Source organism: Carcharhinus amblyrhynchos, chromosome 3, assembly GCF_965287045.1.
Source record: "Carcharhinus amblyrhynchos chromosome 3, sCarAmb.v2.hapA, whole genome shotgun sequence".
Taxonomy (NCBI): Eukaryota; Metazoa; Chordata; class Chondrichthyes; order Carcharhiniformes; family Carcharhinidae; genus Carcharhinus; species Carcharhinus amblyrhynchos.
In genome coordinates this window covers 18938667-18953827 of record NC_137326.1, presented here as the reverse complement: position 1 = coordinate 18953827, position 15161 = coordinate 18938667, and the positions used below count along the sequence as shown (strand labels likewise).

The 15161-nt window shown below is 41.5% G+C and overlaps 1 protein-coding gene across 9 annotated transcripts in view; it reads right to left on the bottom strand.

Annotated features, from left to right (window-relative positions):
• The window catches only part of atp2b2 (ATPase plasma membrane Ca2+ transporting 2), an 830803-nt gene that overhangs the window by 671378 nt on the left and 144264 nt on the right, over positions 1–15161 (bottom strand). For all 9 annotated transcript variants that reach the window (XM_080181822.1, XM_080181828.1, XM_080181801.1 and 6 more), the window contains exon 2: positions 8573–8643. The gene's annotated coding sequence lies outside the window, so the exon portion shown is untranslated. The remainder of the gene's footprint in view (positions 1–8572; positions 8644–15161) is intronic.

Genomic DNA, 15161 nt, shown 5'->3' with positions numbered 1-15161 from the left:
ACATCCCTCCATGGTCTCAGCCATCTCTGTAATCTCCACCAGCCCCACAACCCTCTGAGATATCTGTGCTGTTCTAATTCTGGCCTCTTGAACATTCGTGGTTTTAATTTGTTCCATCACTAGTAGCAGTGCCTTCTGCTGCCAAGGCCCCAAAGCTCTAAAATTCCCTCCCTAAACATCACCGTGTCTCTACCTAGTGTACAGGTACAGTAATTAGGAAAGCTCATAAAATGTTATCATTTATTGTGAGGGGAATTGAATACAAAAAATTGGGAGGTTATGCTTCAGTCATACAGGGCATTGGTGAGGCCAGATCTGGAGTACTGTACAGTATTTGTCTCCTTATCTAAGGGAAGGTGAGAGTGCATTAGAAACAATTCAGACATCAATGCTAGGAATGGGTGGATTGTTTTAAGAGGAAAGGTTGGAGAGGTTAGCTTTGGATCCACTGGAGTTTAGAAGAGTAAGAGGCGACTTGACTGAAACTTTTAAGTTCATGAGGCCTATTGACAGTGTAGATGTGGAGAGGATGTTTCTTTGTCAGAGGAAACATCCTCTTATTTCTCTTGCCATAAAATCATAGAATCTACAGTGCAGAAGGAGGGCACTTGGCCCATCAAGCCTGCACCACAACAATCCCACCCAGGTCCAATCCCCGCAACCCTGTATATTAACTCTCCTAATCCCCCTGACCCTAAGGGGCAATTCAAATCAACCTAACCAGCACAGCTCTGGATTGTGGGAGGAAACCCACACAGACACAGGGGAGAATGTGCAAACTCCACACAATGACCCAAGGCTGGAATTAAACACGGGTCCCTGGTGCTGTGAGGCAGCAGTGCTAACCACTGTGCCACCGTGCCGCCCTTTGTCACAGAATCTAGGGTCACTATTTAAAAATAAAGGGGTCACTCATTTAAGACAGAGATGAGGAGAATTTGTTTTCTTTCAGAGCGTTGAGAGTCTCTGGAACTTGCCTCCTCAAGATGTAATGGAAGCAGAGTCTTGAATATTTTAAAAACAAAGCTAGATAGATTCTCGATTAAGAAGGGGATGAAAGGTTATCAGAAGTAGGCTGAATTTATAATCAGATCAGCTATGATCTTATTGAATGGCAGAGCCAGGTGTAGAGGTGTACTCTTGCTCCTAGTTCATCTGTACCTCTTTAAGATGGTCTTTAAAACCCATCTCTTTAATCAAGGCTGCCCTAATATCTCCTTACCTAATTCAGGGTTAAATTTTAGTTTTGTAACTTGAGTGTGAAATGACTTGGGATGTCTTATTACATGAAAGGCGCTATAGAAATACAATTTATTGCTGTTGCAAAATGTTCAGACTTTGTTGAAACAAATAATGTTTAATCCTCAATCACATTTTCTTAAATAAACTCATTTGAATTCAATGGTTGCAGCTTAAACTCAAAGGAACAATAAAACACTGAAGCAATATTATATAATTAGTTCACAACTCGCCCACATCCAGAAATGAGTGCGAGAGATAAAGAAGTGTATTGAAAATCTAGCAAAACATAATGCTTTCCTCCCAGACAGAAGGCAGCAATTGTAGTCCCAGGACAGTCATCCACCTGAATCTGTGTGCCATAGAGCTAAATTCACTATTATTTAGCATGGCCCCTAATCAGCAGACACAAGTAAATAACAACATGTCCACATAATTTTAAGTATAAAGTTATTTCCCATATAAATTATTTGACTTCATTAATGTTTTTATATGTATCAGAATAAAAGGCTCTGGTTTAGAGTAAAATGATTCTATGAGCTGCCTCTGACGTGCCAATATTGGCGACATCAGCAGAAGATATAGAATCAGAATCATACAATCCCTACAATACAGAAGGAGGCTATTCGGCCTGTCAAGCTTGCATTGTCAACAATATCACCCAGGCCCTACCCCCACAACTCCATGTATTTACCCTGCTAATCCCTGCAACAGTACGGGTCAATTTAGCATGACCAATCAACCTAACGCACACATCTTTGGAGTGTGGGAGGAAACTGAAGCACCCAGAGGAAACCCACGCAGATACAGGGAAAATGTACAAACTCTTCAGTGACCCGAGGCTGGAATTGAATCTGGGTTCCTAGGCGCTGTGAAGCAGCAGCGCTAACCACACGTGGATGGAAAATTCTTTGCATTTATATTGCGTCTTTTAAGAGCATATCAGAACATTCCAAAGCATTTTACAGCCAAGTAGGCTTTTATTGAAGTGTAATCACTGTTGTAATGCAGGGGAATATGGCAGCCAATTTGCACACAGCTCAAACCCACAAAAAATGAAACAAATTATCAGAGAGCCTGTTTCAGAGGTGTTGGTTGATGAATGATAATTGGCCCAGAAACCCTTTCTCATCTTTAAAAAATGGATCTTTTGCATCAGAGAGAGTTTAATATTCCACCCAAAAGGTCCACCTCCTTCAGAGTAGCGGTGTCTGAGTACTATATTGAGATGTCAGCCTGTATTATGTACTCAAGTCTTCGGAGTGGAACTTGAACCTACATGTTCATTTAGTACAATAAATTAAACAGGATTTGCCAGTCCACTCTCTGTGGTTTAGTGAGGAAATCTTGCACTGTTGATAATGGTAGAATATAATGGCGCCGTTATGCTAAGATCAAGGTGCCTCAAACCGTATCCAGGAGAATTCCTTACTGACTGATATAACAAACAGACATAACAATGCAACCATTGGTCTTTCTGTTTTTGTATTCATCAGAAATATAGCTCAAAAGTATCATCTTGTCAGGATTTTAGCAAAGCCCTAACCACGTTAATCTACATGAGAAATCTATACTCTGATCGGGTCAGGTTAATAGCTAATGTTTGGCCCATTTAATGAGGTACTCTGGAACTGCATACAGTCCAATTATAAAAATTAACACAATTTAAGTGCCCAAAGTAGAGCTCAGACAAAAATCACACAAACACAAATTGAAGAGCATATTTCTATTTATAAAACTCAAGTGGACTCTTGAAGAGAGGAATAATTTTTCATAATTCCACCCTTTTGACATGATTGCCAGTCTAACAAACAAAAATTTCTGCATTTGTAATGTCGGCAGAAGCGAAGGAAGGAACTGCCTTTATTTATATATTTTGTGGTAAGTGTACACTTAGTGCTGGTTATTTCCAGCAGAGGTGAGTCACTGAGCTGAAAATTCTTACCGCTTCGATGACTCACTCCTCATCAAGTTGTGTTTGGAATTTGAGACAGTTCTATTTGTCAATGCTAATCCATCCTCTCAACAAACCTTCACCCCATATTCTTCCTCCATGAAAAGCAGCAATTAAAACATGGATCACAGCTGCTGTCTCGCTATCATGCCCAAGTGGTCGTTTCTCTTGTGTAAGTCAAGGCACCGATAGTCCTTTTGTCCCTCAGGGCCATTACAGTCCTCGTTTCATTTCCAGCAAAATGCACTGATTTTTATTCGTTCATGGGATGTGGGTATCACTGGCTAGGCCAGCATTTATTGCCCATCCCTGAGGGCATTGGAGAGTCAACCACATTGCTGACAATCGGATTTCCATTGAATTCAAATTTCACCATCTACCACAGTAGGATTTGAACTCTGGGTCCCCAGAGCATTGCTCTGGATCTCTGGATTACTAGTCCAGTGACAATACTACGATGTCACTGCCTATTTCCACTAATGGGTGGTCAATCAATGATCAAGAGGAGGAACTCTGACTGTGTCCTTGTCCTCAATTGGGCAAGTGTAACCAATTCCTCACACCATTTGTATTTTTATTTACATTTTATATTTTTGTACATATGGTTAGAGGTTAGCCAATTTCATCATTGATCTCCAGTGACCAAACAGGGCTTTGAAGTTCTTCTATAAAATTGACTTTACTAGGGTTTGACCATGTCTTGACTACACTGTGTTAAAGGTGGCAGGGTGGCTCAATGGTTAGCACTGCTGCCTCACTGTTTGTTGGTGAGATTTTTACTGTGCCTCACAGCACCAGGGACCCAGGTTCAATTCTGACCTTTGGTCTGTGTCTGTGTGGAGTCTGCACATTCTCCCTGCATCTGTGTGGGTTTCCTCTGGGTGCTCCGGTTTCCTCCCACAGTCCAAAAATGTGAGTTAGGTGGATTGGCCATGCTGAATTGTCCTTTAGCATCGGGGGATTAGCAGGGTAAATACACAAGATTACGGGGATAGGGCCTGGGTGGAATTGTTGTCAGTGCAGACTTGATTGGCAGAATGGCTTCTTTCTGCACTGTAGGGATTCTACGATTCTAATATGTAAAAAAAAATTAATTTTGAGCATTCCAATATCTGTATGTACGTTAGCTGTACCATCAGGAGTTGCTTTTTATGAGGTGGAAAGGCTAAAGTTTTTTGTCTGTATTGTGGCCAGTTGTACGTTTAAAGAGCTTGCTCCCCATAATAAACAAAAATTTTATTTTGCTGACTTTTTCTGAGATTAAAAAAAACCTCAGGTAATGAACTGAACATGGCACCTTTCTCGCTCAGTGCCCACTTATGTATTGCCGATTTAAGAGATGCTTTTGGTTTTTCTTTTAAATAAACTTAAAATCTTAGTTCCTGTTTAAAAATAATAAGGCAAAATTTCACTGAACTAAAGATTGGGGTGGCAAGTAGTTTAATTTATTTATTAATGTCACAAGTAGGCTTACATTAAGACTTTAATGAAGTTACTGCAAAACTTCCTTAGTCGCCATACTCCAGAACCTGTTCAGATACACTGAGGGGAAATTTAGCATGGCCAATGCACCTAACCAGCACAGCTTTCAGAGAAAACCACAGCATCCAGAGGAAACTCACGCAGACAATGTGCAATCTCTGCACAGATAGTGACCCAAGCCAGGAATCAAACTTGGGACCCTGATACTGTGAGGCAGTAGTGCTAACCACTGTGCTACCGTGCTGCCCATAACCATTTGCAAATATGTTTTAAATATTAAAAAAAACTTATTAGACAAAGCATTAGCTTCATTTTAAGCAGCACAAAGTCCGTTTCGGTATTCTAAGGAATGTTCCTCAACCCATGAGATGAAATTCAAAACCAAAATACCACCATTCAAATTGCAAAAGATAAAAAGCACTTCAGTTCAAAATACACCATTATCATAAACTGTCAATTGCCATTCATTACATCATCCAGAACCAGGGATCCCAGACCATTCCACCAACATAATAAATCATGACCTACACTTGCATCTACTTATATATGTAAAAGTGTTGTACCCAACCTAGAATTAGAAGACATCCTTCTCAAAGGTATCCACAGAACGAGAAAACCTTGATCGGCTCAAATTCCCACTTAAAACAAAATCTTTTGCTTTATTTCTTCATAGGAATTTTCCATTCATTAAACTGCAACCAATTTAAAACCAGCCTCCCATCCATTGACTACACTTCCCGCTGCCTCGGCAAAGCGGCCAGCATTATTAAGGACACCACGCACATTCGCTTTCCACCTTCTTCTGTAAGGAAAAGGATACAAAAGTCTGAGGTCATGTACCAACCAACTCAAGGATAGTTTCTTCCCTACTGCTGTCAGACTGTTGAATGGACCTACCTCGCATTAAGCTGATCTTTCTCTACACCCTAGCTATGACTGTAACACTACGTTCTGCACTCTTTCGTTTCCTTCTCTATGAATGGTATGGTCTGTCCTTATAACATGCAAGAAACAATACTTTTCACTGTATGCTAATACATGTGATAATAATAAATCAAATCAAAATTAAATTTATAAACTGGCAGCTAACACAAAGCCAAACCTAATGCTGAGTCGCTCTTCTTTGATGCAGTCCTTTAACCATCCCTGAAGTTACAAGCTATATCTAATAAGCATATAAGAACTGTAAGTTCAGAAAACCATAAGATATAGGAGCAGAATTACATCATTCGGCCCATCGGGTCTACTCTACCAATCAATCATGGCTGCTAAGTTTCTCAACCCCATTCTCCCACCTTCTCCTCATAACCTTTGAACCCCTCAATATAATTAAGATGATTAAGCTTATCCAGATACTGGCCTCCACATTCTTAGAAATGTTCCACACAGTGGCCTGCCCCTGTAATCAGGATCTCAGGTTGGTTTTTGCACCGTTATTCTTAAATAGCTAAATAAAAACTTTTAATCAGATTTTTTCAATTCCTGTTAACTAATACCATTGTTGGGTGTTCACCCTTTAACTTAGTGAAATGTCAAAAAAACCTCTGTACCATTACCCACTCTATTTCTGTTTGACACTAACACGTGATAAGATACATACAAAACAAGATGGTTGGCATTCCCACTACCATCTGGGAGATTCTCCTCCAAGTCAGTCACCATCCGGACTTCCTTCACTATTGCTGGGTCAAAATCCTCCCTCCCTAACAGCGCTGTGAGGGTACCTACACCTCAGCGACCACAGTAGTCCAAGAAGGCAGCTCATCACCACCTTCTCAAGGGCAATTAGGGATGGGAATTAAATGCTGGCGACTCCCACATCCCAGGAATGAATATTAAAATTAGGAATCAGTCTTCGTAGATGGCTGGAAAATATAGGTTTACATTTGTTTACATTTTCAAGATCCTTTTCAACTACTGAGGAAAAAATTGATAAAAGATGAGTGTACTTTTTGGATTGCCAAATTTAACTTGCACAGTTACAGTGAAGCTTTACATGTAAGGCTGCTAGCTCACGAGGATTATGTTGGAATCTCTAGGGCTCTGCAACCTGAGAAAAAAAGTCATAGGAGCGATTCTGAAATTTCTTCTGGCGTCATTGTCTATTCACCATAAAAATACCAGAGGTTGTTGACTGGCAGTGATGAGTCACCCAACTGATCAAAAAAGCATCTATGACCTTCCAATTTCCTTACGAGGGAGTACACAAGGATGGATTTCACCAATGACCAACAGTGGGAGTGCCTGAGCCAATGGTTTTCAACCACTGTGCCGAGAACTGTATATGTGTGCCACAGCCTGCTGCTGGGAAGTTTTGGTGAGCGTGGGATTGGTGGCAGAGGGTAGGCATGCGGGCATTAGAAAGAGAGCAGCTGCCAACCACTGGAACTGTGGGAGATAAACCCCCTCCCAATTCCACACTGAGAAAATGACCAACTGGGAAAAGGACCAAGTCCCTTTTACTATAGACCATCGCAGGGCTGAGCAATGATCATCACACAGCATGCTTGGTTCTGAGACTAGCCCAGCCAGCCTGAGGTACGGGCTGATGTTCCTTTGCCAGTGGAGTACTGGAATAGTTACTTATTTTACATTTTTTTCTTTAGACTCACATGCGGATCTTCTGGCAGCACCAGGGTGGGAGATGCCAGCCAGCATTCACCAGTGAAGAGACTTCCCGATGAAGACAAACTTTTTCCTGTGTGTGTTTAACTCTCTGAGTTATGTCACTTTGACACACATGGATTAACACAATTGGTTAACCAATTGGCACAGCAGTTAGCAGTGTGGCGACTAGGGGATTTTCACGGTATCTTCATTGCAGTGTTAACTTTAAACTTTCTGAACTTTCCTCTGGGACGGGGTTGGGGGGGAGGGGGGAGGGGAGGCAGCGGGGTGGTGGCTGGCCAGCAGTGGTTGACTGTGGTTCATCGTAAAAAGGAGCAAATAGTTATGGTCCTTTTATCTGTTCAGTGGGGAGTTTACTAAGTAATGGCTACCCTGGTATTATGTAAATGCATTCTCTATCACTGAGCACATCATCTGATTCACCATAAACAACAGCACAGGCGACATGATAGAATATTTTGAGAATTTTGTCGGGTGCTTTATCAGTTCAAGGATGTGACACACTTTGCATTTAGAAAATGTCAATAAGCCACTCATCATTTCCGACAGCACATCAATCACCCTTGGAGTAACTGTCTTTAACATGTTCCAGTGCTTTTTGGACTTTCTGTTGTGTAGGAAAAGTATGTACACCCATGCTCACCCCAGGTCAATAAGCATGCTTTCACACAAGTGCTATATTCCGATAAACATCAGCTGAGCAACATAACTTTCAGTGGTTGAAGTGGATGACTTGCAATGATTAGTATCAATCCTCTGCTTCAAGTCCATCGAATTGAATGACCACAGAACATACCAAATTCTATAAATTAGGAACTAATTTAATAAGCAGCTTAGTATGCAAAGAGTTAAAGCATCGGCTGATATTAATACATATAAGGATAAATTTGGTTTAAGATCAAAGCAGTAGCAACAAAAGTGATAACCATCTCACTAGACATAACTCAGTGCTGTTGCTGCACAGCTATTTATGTGTTTCAGCTAAATCTGCACATGCTTTGTTTTACATACAACAGCATTTGTTGATACTTCTGCAGAAAGTACAAGCATTGCAGCTGTGGATGTCTAGGATCATCATGGAAAAAGGCTGCTGGGCATATTTCCAGGACAGTTTTATACAAACTTCATGGGTAGATATTACCATACCCATTGAATTACTGAAAGTGCACTTGCCCTTATTTGGGCAAGAACCGAGACCTATTAGTTGTCAAAGAGATATGCAATTAATCAAGTCCGAGATATTAAACACGAATGGAAAAAAAAAGTTACCATTGAAGTGTAGGGCTTGAGATTGGGATCTTGAAGGTGGAATGTGAACAAAACCTCTGTTAGTGAAGTTCCTAAAATGAGAAGAAGGGGTAAATTGAAATGTTGACATGCACACCAGCAGCAAAGGAAACATCAAACACGTTTACAGTGAAGTTCCCTATTTGCTTGCCACTGATCGTCATAAAATATTTAACAGCTGTGAAATTAAAAGGTTTATTGCACAGCATTCTGAAGATTCAAAAGCTTGGAAAGTAAATACTGAACTGCTCATTTAGACAAACTTTAATAGGAATAATGCATGAAAGTGGCTCAGAATTCCTTCTTAAATACAACTATTATTAGTTCTGTACCTCATCGAGGTTCTGACTCTACAGTGTGCAGCTGAGTTCAGAAAACCTGCTGAAATGCTGCCTTACATTATTCTCTGGCAGTGCAGTTTCATATTGTGTCTCCCTGTAGTCCTTTTTATTCCCTCTTCTGCCACTGGCGATGGCGCTGTAACTTACTGCATGGTGGGTGGCTTCCCATGCATGCCAACTTTTGCAAGTGCCGCCGTTATTCCAGGAAAGGAGGAAAAAGTTTGTAATTCTGTCACCCTACTTCAATGACCCAATTTTGACCTTTTGCTCGTCAGTGCCACCAATCTAACAGTAAGGCTGTAATCCTATCGCCCACCTACTTGTTCCTTTAATCTTTCTGCTGTGAAAAATACAATTATATCCGATTACACCTGATGTTATTAAATTTTGCACAGACCTGATGCTAATACAAATCTGTAATGCAGCATGATTTCACCACAGTTTAATGCTGTTTCCTATTCCAGTGACATCATTGCCTGCAGAAAATGGCTATTATGGTTGTATCACTTGAACAACTTAGCATTCCTGGCAAAGTCCACTACATGCTAGAAGGCAGAACAGCACCAAGTGGCGAGCAGCTTAGACCGGCACAGATTCACGTACTAACCGTCACAAACCGATCATCATCAAACTTCTTACAAAAGCAACACAAGATGGACCTGCCACCATAAAGGTATTCTCCCAAGCTAATGATTGAAACTTCCAAGTGTAACGTGACTACAATCCAGCCAAGTTAAACTTGATAAATGAATGGTCAATTTGAATGATAAATGTTCTTGCAGCTCAACTGCCCCAGTCACTCATCTCCAAGATTCCCTTAATGCTTAACGTTGCTGTTTACCCCAGCATAAAAAGGTAGGAAATTTGGTCCATTACAAATTATTGCCCAAGGATAATGATAACACAAGAATAACTACAAATAACTTAGTTGGAACAGCATTTTGCCAGTGTGTTAAGAATTTTTTTTTAACTTTTATCTCCTTACAGTACAAATCACAGTGGCACAGTGGTTAGCACTGCTGCCTCACAACACCCAGGTTCAATTCCCCACTTGGGTCACTCTCTGTGTGGAGTCTGCACATTTTCCCCATGTCTGTGTGGGTTTCCTCCAGATGCTCCGGTTTCCTCCCACAGTCAAAAGGTGTGCTGGTTAGGTGCACTGGCCATGCTAAATTCTCCCTCAGTGTACCCGAACAAGTACCGGAATGTGGCAATTAGGGGATTTTCACAGTAACTTCACTGCACTGTTAATGTAAGCCTACTTGTGACACTAATAACTAAACTTTAAACTTGATCACAAATCAAGTTCAAAGCCAAACTGAACATGCATTTTGTAGCATATTTCATATGCATGGTGACACAGTGGTGAGCGCTGCTGCCTCACGGTGCCAGGGATCAATTCTGGCTTCAGGTGACTGTCTGTGTGGAGTTTGCACGTTCTCTTGGTGTCTGTGTGGGTTTCCTCTGGGTGCTCCAGTTTCCTCTCACAGTCCAAAGATGTGCAGGTTAGGTGTGTTGGCCGTGCGAAATTGCCCATTAGAGTCAGGGGGATTGGCAGGGTAAAATATGTGGGATTACGAGGATAGGACCTGAGTGGGATTGTTGTCGGTGCAGATTCAATGGGCCAAATGGCCTCCTCCTACACTGTAGGGATTCTAGGATAAAGGACAATACAGGAATTCCATAGTTAAAACAAACTCCTGCTTTGAAACATGCCATTTCTATATTTCTACATTACTCAGCAGGTAATCTCTCATGGAGAAAAACCATCACCTTTCCCTGCTTTCCAGAATAAGTGACATGTTCAAATGGTGCAGAGATCAATTTAACAATAATTCCCATAAGGGCTTCTGTAAATGCCTTGTATGCCAGGAATGGATAGAGATTACAAAAGGTCTACCTGAACTGAAGCTGAGACTGGATACTTGAGGCTTGAAATTCCACTGGGAGACAGCAGTGAGAAAATGATTAACATCTGAAATTGCTCTCTCTCTGCTTTCAAAGCAGGTTTTTAAATCAGTTTGAGACCAATGTCTCACTAAAACAGCCAAAGAGGAAATTTCAAGAAAACGTGTACTCGTCTACGCATTCAATCGTTCTTTCAAACATCTAACTCACTACAACACCACAAATGAATTTCATCCCCATGCTGTCTTAAACAACATTAAATCATAAAGAACAAGAGAAATAACAATCAAGTGACGAGCAAAGATTAAGAGTAACAAAGAATACAAGATCCCGCGGAGATAAATGAAAACAGGGTATTGAAAATAACACCCAAGAAGGCATATGCTTTTACCACTCCTGTCCTTAATGTAGAGCCCTGATGCAAGTTAATTGCTTTCTTTAGCCAGCTCTATTTATGAAATCGCTGACCCTGCTGTACTCTCAGATTGACATTGCACCTCCCTCGAGTACTTTCTGTTTTTGAGAGAGGTCACAGGCGCAACCTAGATTGAACTGTTCCAAGCTGAGGTTTCACAAATAAACCAAAGACAATCTAATTTGGGTCACAAATCAGGTTCAAGAGTAATACTGCAGAGTCATTTGTACTATACAACCCAGTCTGGGACAATTATAACCTACATGTTAGGGAAGTGAAAATTTTAGCTGTACTTACTAACTTTGTGATTGTTTTTTTAAACAGTACACAATCCATATTCAGGATTGCAAGCTTGCTTTAAGGTTCTTCTCTAGTCTACCCTGCCACTACCTCATGGGGTTGAAGGTCCTGATGCCATGTTCTATATGGCACCGGGACAGTCATTCACTCAATGCAGGTCAGGAGCTCTACATTACTTCTCCAGAATCCTTGCAGTCACAGCTCATACCGGAGAAAGTGGCAAACATGAGCATCACATCCTGGAACATGTGAAGATGTCTCCGGCATTGCCTTTCGCTCATTTCTAGATAAGAGCATCGCCTGCGATACGTCAATGGTCAGACCAATGATCTCCATTGCAGTGGACCCTGTTCACCAGCAACTTGACCTTCTCGAGGCCTTGTTGCCTCTTGCTGCTCAGGCCCCTTGTTCTTCCTGGCCCTATGCCAACCTGTGATGCATCCTTCTCATTTTCTGGTTGAAAACCAGGTGCAAAAAAATCTTCCTCTGACACTATTCTGTTTAGCTCCACTACCCTTGAGACCGTACACAGAGACCATTGCATTGGCAGCAATAGAAAGACTAGCCACATCAGCCCTTGTCAGCCATGAACATACCCCCAAGAGGATGGAGGGTTGGAGTCACAAGTTGGCTGCCATCCACCAGCTGTGCCCCTTCGAGGCATCCACCTCCCTCCCTCCCTTCTTGCTTTGACTGCAGATGATAGCTCATGGCACAGAATGCATGTCAGCTCCACACCTTGCTGGGATCGTGACGGTAAGAGGTACATGAGTTGAGAGAACAAACCTGCTGCCATGTGGGCTTCACAGGAGAGACCTCATGACTTTTAGGGTGTTCCTACCCAAAAAGACCCTCCTCCCAACCTGAGGAATCTCACTTGCTGATTAATTGCATAGTTAAGGTCAGGTTTGTAAAATAGAGCGCATCACGTTCCAGACTCGCTGTTGGGAAACAGATTCTTTTGCCTCCTGCCAAGTGAAGTGCCCCTATGTCCGCCATGATTCCCACTGCCGGTGGGAATGGAAAATCCAGCCCAATATTAGAGAGTACTGAAGGACCGTAAATACAGAGTGCAATGCTGCTACAAGAGCTAAGGGATGAAAATTTAGGTTTTTGACGAGAGGGATGCGAGGAAGAACATTTTTTCCACAGCGAATGGTAATGATTTGGAGTTTATTTCCTCCAAGAGTGGCGGAAGCAGAAATGGTTAATGATTCAAAAGGAGATCAGATGGGCATTTGAGCAAATTTAGCTCACAGGGCAATGAGGTTAAGATTATAGGGAGTGGGAATGGTTGGGTTACTCTACAGGGAACCAACGTAGGTCGAATTGCTTCCGCCTGCACTGCACTGTCTCGTCTATAAGATAAAGGGACAAAATCAGGCTGCTCATACCAAGATGAATTTACACCAACAAGTTCTGTAGCATTTTTCACACAAGTACTTCATCAAATTTGGCTCTAAGCCAGATAAGGAGACTAAGGCAGATGGAAAGTTTTATGGAGAGTCCTACAAGAGAGAGAGAGAGACGTGCACAGAGTGTTACGGAGAGAATTCCAGAGCCGAAGGAGTAGCTACCAATGGGGATCGCTGATGCACCTATCATAGACCAGAACAAGAGGAACACAAAGATCTCAGAAGTTGTAGGATGGAAGCAGGGTTAAGATTCAGAGAGGTCATGAAGGAAGTTGAAAACATGCATCAGTTACAACAAAATATGTCAATGGAAGCATCTGCCAATCTAAAATAGTTCATAGTTTCTCCAGCAGGAGATAACGGCACAAGAAGGGTTGTAAGGCTCCCTGTTGATGAAAGCATTTATTAAATTAAAAGATTTAATCAGGCATGACTTATTTTCATTTTTTTTGCTTTAAGAAATGTTCCCTGATGACAAAGCTGTTCACATTAGATGTATTCAATTTTTTCAAGATTATGGTTTAGTGTAGATACTAAGTACAGGAAGTCCATTATCAAATATAAAGTGCATTTTCATAAACCATTACCATCTTACTGCTTGATATGAGGATTCATAAATAAGCTTTGCATCATAGCTATATCATCAAATACAGTGGCACAGTGGTTCGCACTGCTGCCTCACAGCACCAGGGACCCGGGTTCAATTCGTGACTTGGCTCACTGTCTGAGCGGAGTCAGCACATTCTCCGCGTGTCTGCGTAGGTTTCCTCCGGGTGCTCCGGTTCCCTCCCACAACCTGAAAGACGTGCTGGTTAGGTGCATTGGCCGTGCTAAATTCTCCCTCAGTGTACCCAAACAGGTGCCAGAGTGTGGTGACTTGGGGATTTTCACAGTAATTTCATTGGACTGTTAATGTCAGGTTATTTGTTGACACTAATCAATAAACTTAAATTTAAAATGTGTAAAAAAGGATTAGCTGGGGAATTAAAAAGAAATCAAGTTTTCCTAAGATTACGGTACAGTAATGGCTGCCACAGATGTCTGATCCAGCAAAATAAAAAGATAGAAATGCATTTGCAATAAAATTCCTTTTTTTTTCAGAAGAAAGGAAATGCAATGATTGCCTTGACTGTAATTCTAAAATATTGTCAAATAAAAGGATCAAAAATTAAAATCTGCTGGTCTGTGGGAAAACCCTCTCAGCCTCTCCTGAAAATAAACCTTGTGCTTTCTGCGCTAATAATCCCCTTCAGACTTTCACTATGTTTTGCTTCCTCCTGTGCACATAGAAGAACGCCGGGTATGCAATTAAATTAGAAGCCTGCGTCCCACTATACTTTCAGTGTAATTACTGTTTTCACATGTCATAAGGTTGTATTCAGGGCATTTTTGAGTGGTCTGCTTTTCACGGCTGTGTCAGCCTTTTTAAAGCTTTTTATTTTTCTAGGCTGGCTGATCTACATTTCCAACAATTTCAGCACTGAAACAAGGCATACCAGTGCAACATTTTTCTGTGTAGATTATATTTGTTTCTCTTACTTAATCTTTGATAAGATATTCTTCCCACCCTCCCAACTCACTGATATTTTAGGAAACTAAACAGGCAAAAACTTGGGAAAATCAGATGTAGCTTCTTTTTCAAAGCAATGTTTTCCCACACACTTCATATTTCCATAGCCAAAAGCAGAGATGAGATAGCTTTAAATACAATTTCTCATAAAATCTGAGGAACAGCCGCTTTCGATCTTTTCTCAAGTTTGCACAAGGGACGGGATCTGTCTTCAAGAAGCTAATGCTATAGATCAGCTCACATTTGATAAAATCGGTCATGAAATTTTACCCCCAGCCCTGCATCCATCCTACACGAAACAGGAACTTTGAACCTCAACAATTTCACGTTAGATGGAAGACATCAGCATGGTGGCACAGTGGATGGCACTGCTGCCTCACAGTGCCAAGGACCCCTGTTTGATTCCCAGCTTGGGTCACTGTATGTGGGGAGTCTGCACATTCTCCCCATGTCTGTGTGGGTTTCCTCCAGGTGCTCTCCCACAGTCCAAAAGACGTGCTGGTTAGGTGCATTGGCCATGCTAAATTCTCCCTCAGGTGTACTTGATCAGGCGCAGGAGTGTGGTAACTAGAGGATTTTCACAGTAACTTTATTGCCGTATTAATATAAGCCTACTTGTGAC